Source organism: Rattus norvegicus, chromosome 6 (genome assembly GCF_021556685.1).
Source record: "Rattus norvegicus strain SHRSP/BbbUtx chromosome 6, alternate assembly SHRSP_T2T, whole genome shotgun sequence".
Classification (NCBI taxonomy): Eukaryota; Metazoa; Chordata; class Mammalia; order Rodentia; family Muridae; genus Rattus; species Rattus norvegicus.
The window spans coordinates 92,514,186-92,523,606 of NC_141539.1; the positions used below are offsets into that span (position 1 = coordinate 92,514,186).

A 9,421-nucleotide genomic window follows, 5' to 3' on the forward strand; every position below is an offset into this window, starting at 1 on the left:
TCTATGTTGACTTCCATAGTGGTTACAGAGTCTGCAATTCAACCAGGAGTTAATGGGACTTCCCTTTAGAGTACCCTCAAGTATTCATTGTTGATTTTTCTGTTGATCTTTGCCATTGTCACTGAGGTAAGATGAAATCTAATCTTGACCTTAATTCCTGGATAAACGGGGTCGTTTCTGCATTTATATCACATATGGCAGAGTTTCTGTTTTTTCCCCGGCAGACTCAGGTTTCAGGGTTGGGTTTTTTGTCTATTTGCAGTTGGGTTTTAAGCAAGGAGATTTTGATTTGCATTTCTCTCATTGCTAGAGAAAATGGACCTTTTTCGAGATATCTATTAGCCATTTTTTAAAATTTATTCTTTGGAGAACTCTCTATTCAGATCACATTTTGAAGGATTGTTTGTTTACTTGACTCCTTGTTGTTTGCGTTATTCTTATATTCTGGGTACTAATCCTCTCTCAGATATAGCTGAGAGAGATTCCCATTCTGTGTGCTTTCCCCTCCTCACCTGATTTATTAGCTATTCAGACTTGTTTTTTTTTTTTCTTTTTAAATTTCTATGGGGTTCCATTTGTGCTTGTCCTCAATTCCTGAATAAATGTGGTCTTTCCCTATGCTGATATCATATAGTCTAGTGCTTATGGTTTCTTTTCTGTTATATTCAGGTTTCAGGTTTAGGTCTTTTGTCCATGTGGAGGTGGGTTTCAAACAAAGAGAAACAAAGAAGTCTAGTCTCACTTTTCTTCATGTGGCCATCTAGTTTCCACAATAACACTGGATGAAGAGTCTGTCTTCTCTCAACTATTGAACTTTGGCCTCTTTTTTTTCAATATGAGATACAGGTTTCTTCATTAATTTGGTCTCATTTGTCCACATGTGTGATTTTGTGCCAATATTTTAATGTTTTCATTACTATAGCTCTATAATAATAATGGAGGGACTTTTGTGAATCAGTAAGGAATTTGGATTTTTTTATTTATATAAAGAATGGCATGAGGATTTCCAATGGGATTATTTTCAATCTATAAATGCTAAATGTTTTTGGCAAAAAGGCCATTTTCATAATATTAATTTTACCAATCCATGAGTATAGATGGTCTAGTGTCTTTATCTCCTTTTACATCAGTGCTTTAAATCTTTTTCAAAGACCCTTTATTGCTTGTTTAGATTCATTCCTAGGTATTTTATTTTCTTGAGGATATTATAAATGGGGTTGTTTCCTGTACCACATTCTCTGTATTTTTTTTTAAATCAGTGTATAGAAAAGCTAGTAATTTTTTTCAAGTTTATTATTTTCCTGGTAAAATATTGAAGTTGTTGATGTTTCCAGTAGCTTTCTGATACATTTTTTTGGGATACATTAATATGTCACCTGGAATATGAAAATTTTTACTTCTTTCCCTATTCATATCCCTTTAATTTCTTATCTTGGCTTATTGCTTAACATATTATTTTGAACACAATTTTGCAAAGGTGTAGACAGTAGTGGACAGTAGTGTCTCCTTGCTGTTTTCAGTAGATTGTTTCAAGTTATACTCAATTTAGGATAATGTTGCTACAGTTTAAGAACTCACATATAGCTATTTTTATTTTTACTTTTATATTTATTTATTTATTTATTTATTTATTTATTTATTGTCTGAAAAATCTTTATTGGCCTTTTGGATAAAATTTATTTGCTAGGAAGGATGATCCTGTGATACTTCTGCTGGAACAAGCGCATAGCTTCCTCTTTGTTGATTCTGTGTTTGGCCCCAATGCATCCTGTTCTGCATTTCTTGTCTGCAATGCTGAAGTCTGGCCTAAACAGCACCACATAGAATTCCAGACCATAGGTCTCAATGCTCGGGTCATATTTGAGGCCCAGGTCTTGAATCCCAAAACCAAAGTTTCCAGTGACTGAGAAGTTATTTTTCTGTAATTCATACTCCCACATCTTCAGGCCTTTCTCCAGAATTTCTGCCTTGATTGACTCCATGGAACTTGAAATGAACAGCAATTCATTTCTCCTGATGCCAAAGGACCTCACAGTATATCTAGCTATGAAAAATACACGTGTCCGTTCTGTGAGATGCTCCAACACCTTGACTGCCCAGGTCAGTCCATCTCTGCTTTCCCCCACACAGATACTGAGGAAGAGCTTGCAGATGCAAAGTTCCCACAAGGGGGTTTCTCGTTGATCTTATGCCACGATGGAGGACAGCAAGCCCCATATAGCTCTTAATTATGTTGAGATTTGTTCCCTATAGTCTCTTATATGTAAGCACTTTTATCATGAAGGTGTGTTGGGTTTTCTAAAATGATTTTCTGCATCTACCCAGGTGATCATGTGCTTCTTTATGTAATATACTTTAATGTGTTTTATTAACTTTTGACATGTGTTGGTTACATACAGACTGACTATCATCTACTGATTGAACTTGGTATTCAAGTTGTCCTAGATTGTATATTTATACTAGTCTATCTACATGGCTATACTTCCAAACTTATTTTCCATGGTGTTCTAATTTTATACATTAGATTCTAACTAGCCAGTCGTCATTTCCTACTATCTAGTAGTCCATAAACATTCTTACATTAGGTAAAGTATCCCCGTAATAAATCAGACTCTTGTCTTTTGTTTTTCTTTTGTTTTTTTCCCATGAGATCTTTGTTTAGGAGAAACCACTAAAATAGTGATTGAAAGTCTTGAATCTCTTATTAATATAGTTGCTAGACACCATATCACTCATAAATTCAATTATAGAATTACAATTTCTACTATATACTGATTGTTGATAGCTCTACCCAGAATGCTGGTACTTCATTAGAATATCATAATTCCTAATTGATTTCAGAAACTTATCCTTATATCCACAGATAAATGAAGTCCTTGTGATTCATCAAAAAGCCTTTCTTCATAGCAAATAATGACCAATATAGAAAACCATAACTTAATTAAACTATGAAGAATGCCTGACTATGGGGTAGATAGTCACATGGCTACATTTAGAGCAGAAGCCCCACACCTAGGGCTCTGGTTATATTATAGAACACGAGATAGGAAAAATGTTAAGATCAAAAGTTATCAAAAACAATGGGGAAGAACACTCCATACACATGAAAGGAAAAATCCATCAAGATAAACTCTCAATTCTGAACATCTATTCCCCAAATACAAGGGCACACACATTTGTAAAATAAAAATTACTCAGGCTCAAAGCATACATTGATATTCACACAGTAATAGTAGGATACTTCAACAACCCACTCTTACCAATGAACATATCATGGGAACAGAAACTAAACAGAGACAGAATAAAGCTAACAGAACTTATGAACCAAATGGATTTAACAGATATCTACATAACATTTCTCCCTAAAACAAAAGAATATACCTTCTTCCCAGCACCTTCTGGTACCTTCTCCAAAACTGACCAAATAATTAGACACAAAACAAGCCACAACAGATACAAGAACATTGACTTAATCCCATGTAGTCTATTGGACTACCATGAACAAAGGCTTGTTTTCAAAAACAACAGAAGGTGCACATACACATACACATGGAAGCTGAACAACGCTCTACTCAGTGATAACTTGGTCAGGTAAGAAATAACCAAAGATTTTTTTTAGAATTTGACCAAAATGAAGTCTCAACATTTCCAAATTTATAGGACACAACAAAAGCTGTGCTAACAGAAAAGCTCATAGCTCAGAGTGCCTCCATAAAGAAACTGGAAAGAACATACACTAGCAGCTTAAAAGCACATTAACAGCACATCTGAAAATTCTAGAACAAAAACAAGAAAATACACCCAAGAGGAGTAGACAGCAGGAAATAATCAAACTCAGGGCTAAAATCAACCAAGTAGAAACAAAGAGAACTATACAAAGAATCAACAAAACCAGGAGCTGTTTCTTTAGGAAAATCGACACAATAGATAAAACTTAGAATGGAGCAAAGACTGAAGAAAAGGACATCCGGAAACTGCCCCACCTGGGGATCCATCCCATATGCAGCCATCAAACCCAGTCACTAGTGCTGATACCAAGAAGTGCTTGCTGACAGGAGCCTGATATGGAAGTCACCTGAGAGGCTCTGTTAGAGCCTTACTAATACATATTAAGATGCTTGCAGCTAACCATCAGACTGAGCATGGGAATGCCAATGGACAAATTAGAGAAAGGAATGAAGGAGCTGAAGGCATTTGCAACCCCAAAGGAACATCAAAAATATCAACCAACCAGACACTCTAGAGTTCCCATGGACTAAACCAACAACAAAAGAGTACACATGGGTGGACCTATGGCTCCAGCCACATATACAGCAGAGGATGACAATGTCTGGCATCAATAGGCGGAGAAGCCTTTGGTCTTGTGAAGGCTTGTTTCCCAGTACAGGGGAATGCCAGGGTGTTAAGATGAAAGTAGGTGTGGAGAGGGGGAGCATCCTTATAAAAGCATGGGGAGGGGGATGGGAGAGGGGAAACCAGGAATGGGGGATAACATTTGAAATGTAAATACACAAACCATCCAATAAAACAACAACAATATCAACAACACAAACAACAGTAACATTAGCCAGACTAACCAGAGGGCAAAGAGACAGTATCCAAATTAACAAAATCAGAAATAAAAAGGGAGACATAACAACAGAAACTGAGGAAATTTTTAAAAAATTATCATATCCTGCTACAAAAGCCTATACGTAACAAAACTGAAAAATCTAGATGAAATGGATGATTTTCTAGACAGATACCAGGTACCAAAGTTAGATTAGGATCAGGTAAATCATCTAACCATTACCATAACCCCTGAAGAAATAGAAGCAGTCATTGAAAGTCTCCCAATCATAAAAGGCCCAAGACTATACGGTTAGTTCAGTATTCTTTCAGACCTTTCAAGAAGACCTAAAAATACTAGTACTCTTCAAACTATTCCAAGAAAAAAAAAAAGAACAGAAGCAACACTACCTAATTCATTCTATGAAGCCACAGTTACGCTGATACCTAAACCACACAAAGTCCAAACAAAGAAAACAAACTTCGGACCAATGTTCCTTATGAATATCGATGCAAATATAGTAAACAAAATTCTAGCAAACTGAGACCAAGAATACATCAAAAGATCATTCACCATGATCAAGAAGTCTTCATCCCAGTGATGGAGAGATGGTTAAAAATATGGAAATCCATTAACATAATCCAATATATAAAGAACTTCAAAGAAAATAACCACATGATCATCTCATAAGATGTTAAAAAATCATTTGATAATATACAGCACCCCTTCATGTTAAAAGTATTGCAAAGATCAGAAATATAAGGCCCATACCTAAACATAATACAAGCAACATACAGCAAACCAGTAACCAACATCAAATTAAATGAAGAGAAACTTGAAGCAATCCCACTAAAATCAAGGGCAAGATATGGTTGTGCTCTCTCTCCCTACTTATTCAATATAGTATTCAAAGTCCTCGCCAGAGCAATTAGACAACAAAAGGAGATCAATGGGATACAAATTGGGAAAAAGGAAGTCAAGATATCTCTATTTGCAGATTATATGATAGTATACATAAGAAACCCAACACAAATCCACAAAGAACTCCTACAGCTGAAAAACAACTTCACCAAAGTGTCTGGACATAAAATTAATTCAAACAAATCAGTATTTTTCCTCTACTCAAAGGATAAAGGGGCTGAGAAAGAAATTAGGGAAATGACACCTTCCACAACAGTCACAAATTATATAAAATACCTCGGTGTGACTCTAACCAAACAAGTTAAAGATCTGTATGACAAGAATTCCAGTCTCAGAAGAAGGAAGTAGAACACCTCAAGAGATGAAAAGATCTCCCATGCTCATGGATTGGCCCAATTAACATAGCAAAAATGGCCATCTCACCAAAAGCAACCAACAGATTCAATGTAATCCCTATCAAAACCCCAACTCACTTCTTCATAGAGTTGGAAAGAGCAAATTGCAAATTCATTTGGAATAACAAAAAATCCAGGATAGTGAAAACTATACTCAACAATAAAAGAACTTCTGGGAGAATCACCATCCCTGACCTCAAGCTGTATTACAAAGCAATAGTGATAAAGAAAAAAAAACCAAAACTGTATGGTATTGGTACAGAGAAAGGCAGATAGATCAGTGGAATAGAATTGAAGACCCAGAAATGAACCCACACACCTCTGGTCACTTGATCTTCAACAAAGGAGCTAAAACAATTCAATGAAAGAAAGATAGCATTTTCTTTTCTTTCTTTTTTTTTTTTTTCGGAGCTGGGGACCGAACCCAGGGACTTGCGCTTCCTAGGTAAGCGCAGCATTTTCACCAAATGGTTCAACTGGAGGTCAGCATGTAGAAGAGTGCAAATTGATCCATTCTTATCACCCTGCACAAAACTTAAGTCCAAGTGGATCAAGGACCTCAAACTAGTAGAAGAAAAAATGGGGAGGAGTCTTGAACACATGGGCACTGGGGAAATTTTCCTGAACAAAACACCAATGGTTTATGCTCTAAGATAAAGAATCAACAAATGAGACCTCATAAAACTGCAAAGCTTCTGTAAGGCAAAGGACAATGTCATTAGAACAAAATGGCAACCAACAGATTGGGAAAGGATATTTACCAATCCCATATCTGATGGCTAATGTCCAAAATATATGAAAAACTAAAGAAGTTAGAGTACAGAGAATCAAATAACCCTATTAAAAATGGAGTACAGAGGTCAACAAAGAATTCTCACCTGAGGAATATCAAATGACTAAGAAGTGCCTAAAGAAATCTTCAATATCCTTAGTCACCAGGTAAATGCAAATCAAAATGTCTCTGTGATTCTACCTCACATTAGTCAGAATGATCAAAAACTCAGGTGACAACAGATGCTGCCAAGGATTTGGAGAAAGGAACATTCCTCCATTGCTGGTGGCATTGCAAGCTACCACAACAACTCTGGGAATCAGTTTGGAGGTTTCTCAGAAAATTAGTAATAGTTCTACCTGAGGACCCAGCTCTACCACTGCTAGGCATATATTCAAAAGATTCTCTAATATAACAAGGATACATGCTCCACTATGTTCATAGCAGCCTTATTTATAATACCCAGAAGCTGGAAACAAGCCTGATGTCCCTCAGCAGAGGAATGGATACTGAAATTGTGGTGCATTTACATAATGGAGTCCTACCCAGCTGTTAAAAGCAATGTCTTCATGAAATTCTTAGGCAAATGGATGTAACTAGAAAGTATTAGCCTGAATGAGGTGACCCAGTCTCTCTCTCTCTCTCTCTCTCTCTCTCTCTCTCTCTCTCTCTCTCACACACACACACACACACACACACACACACACACGCACACACCAGATCCAGAGGACTAGGAAATCAGTGGTGTTATCATGTCTTCTAGATAGCACAAGGAGCTGTACCCATGATTCCTCAACCGCATATTGCCTAAACAAGACCTCAATAAATTTAATGTCAATAGGCATATTAAAATGAAAGGGGCTCTATCTATAGGTAAAAAAAAAACGAGAGTCAGCTAATGGATGGGAGAATTAATAATCCTCAGGGCTGATCCCCTTCATTGCTTATCTTATTTCAAGTGGGTTCAGGATTGATACCATATATATTTAAGTAGCATTAAGCAAATTAAGCAGGATGTGTGTGTGTGTGTGTGTGTGTGTGTGCGTGTGTGCGTGTGTATGTATACATTAATAACAATATAAAAAGAGTCCTTGAAATTTGAGAGGGCATTAGAAGTTTGAAAATGAAAAGGTTTTATGGAGGAAAGGGAAGGGGAGGAATAATGTAATTATTTTAAGCTTAATAGTTAAATTAAAATCGACAACAGAAAAGAAATAAAAAATAAAAAAGGCTTTTACTAAAAATGCAATATAAGTTCATCACTGACTTAATTAAATTCTAAGAACTTTAATATAGTCTTTAGAAGAAACCTGAAAGACATATCATTAGATTTTTCCATCGTGTAAGAAGATAACGTAATACCCAACATCCCTAACTAATGTAGAGAAACAATTATTCCTAAGTGGTAATGAGGGCTAGGCTTTAGTGCTTTTAATGGGCTGATACACAGAATGTACTCTTAACTCTCCATCCAGTTATGTTAGATATGTGCCAGTAATTTGAAAAGATGAAGTGAATATCTTATTAAATTTAGCATGGTGTTGTAACTATTAAATTGGCTTTGTGAAGTGTCCAGATGGTAAGGATGTCTTCAAGTGATAGATAAATAAGTGGTGAATATACACTACCATAAAAATAATTAGAGATGAAGTCATGTATGAGAAAGGTACTTGGTTAGTTCCAAAGACTTATGTTTACTTATGCTTGTATTTAATAAACATAGGGTTATTCTGAAAGCCTTAGCAATTCAGCCTCTTAAACACATTAAAGTCTGCACTTGTAGCTCAAAATAGTCATGACAGTATATAAATAATTGTGAATAGTTTTCTTGCAATAAAAGTCTTTTCAAAAATTCTAAGTATTGAGCGGGATTGAAAGCAAGGTTTATAGTACATGGAGTCATTTAAATTCATGGAAACAGTCATTCATGTATAAATGACAGTGATAATAATAATGATAATTAAGAATTAGATAATGATGATAGGTGCCAATACATACTAATTTATGCCTATACAGATCCCTCTTTTATCTATCTAGTATTAAGTAATGTGAAGTGGTGAGAATCATACTATGATCAAATCTGTGGCATTTATATCCCATTCCCCTCTCATGTCTGAATTTGACTATCTAGATCAAATAACTTCTAAATGAATAGTGTAGGTAGCTTTGTTTCTAGTATTTTATTATGAAATAAAAGCAACATTGAATCACGCAAACAAGAAAGAAAAATCCAGAAGATATACAGAGTTCTTGTCCATTAGAAAAGTACAAGCTTTGACAGAAGCAACAGTAGAATACATGTAGGTCCAGGCTATGAGACTGTGCTGACATCAACTTGGTTACTTGGGAGACAGCTCTTTGAGAAGAACTTCCTGTCAGTTTTTCTCTGTGAACATGGGCTTACTATCAATCTGAATATATCTTCTTATCCTTTAATTTACATATTAATTCCATAGTAGGTCATTATACAATATGACTCTCTTGCATCCAATCAGTAAACTTCTTATGAAAACTTAGCTTTGTCAAGGCTATGTGCTTCTTTTAGTCATTACCTTATGATGATAAACATATCTCGGATTTTTGTTGTACATAAATCTGTCTAAACTTAATACTTTTAATAATTAAAATTTTATCTAAACTGCAGAATTATTTGGTCTGTATTTATAGCCTCGCAGTCTCTGATTTATATTCAGAGACAGTATATTTGGTTTCACAAGCAATCCCTTTTTCATATGTTTAATTGATTATCAGTAGAAGTGAAAACTATAGAAGTAGTTAGGACAA

The 9,421-nt window shown here is 35.5% G+C and overlaps 1 pseudogene; it reads right to left on the bottom strand.

Moving 5' to 3' along the window:
• Positions 1-1,676: 1,676 nt before the first annotated feature.
• On the bottom strand, positions 1,677-9,206 carry Rpl11-ps10 (ribosomal protein L11, pseudogene 10; annotated as a pseudogene).
• Positions 9,207-9,421: the final 215 nt, after the last annotated feature.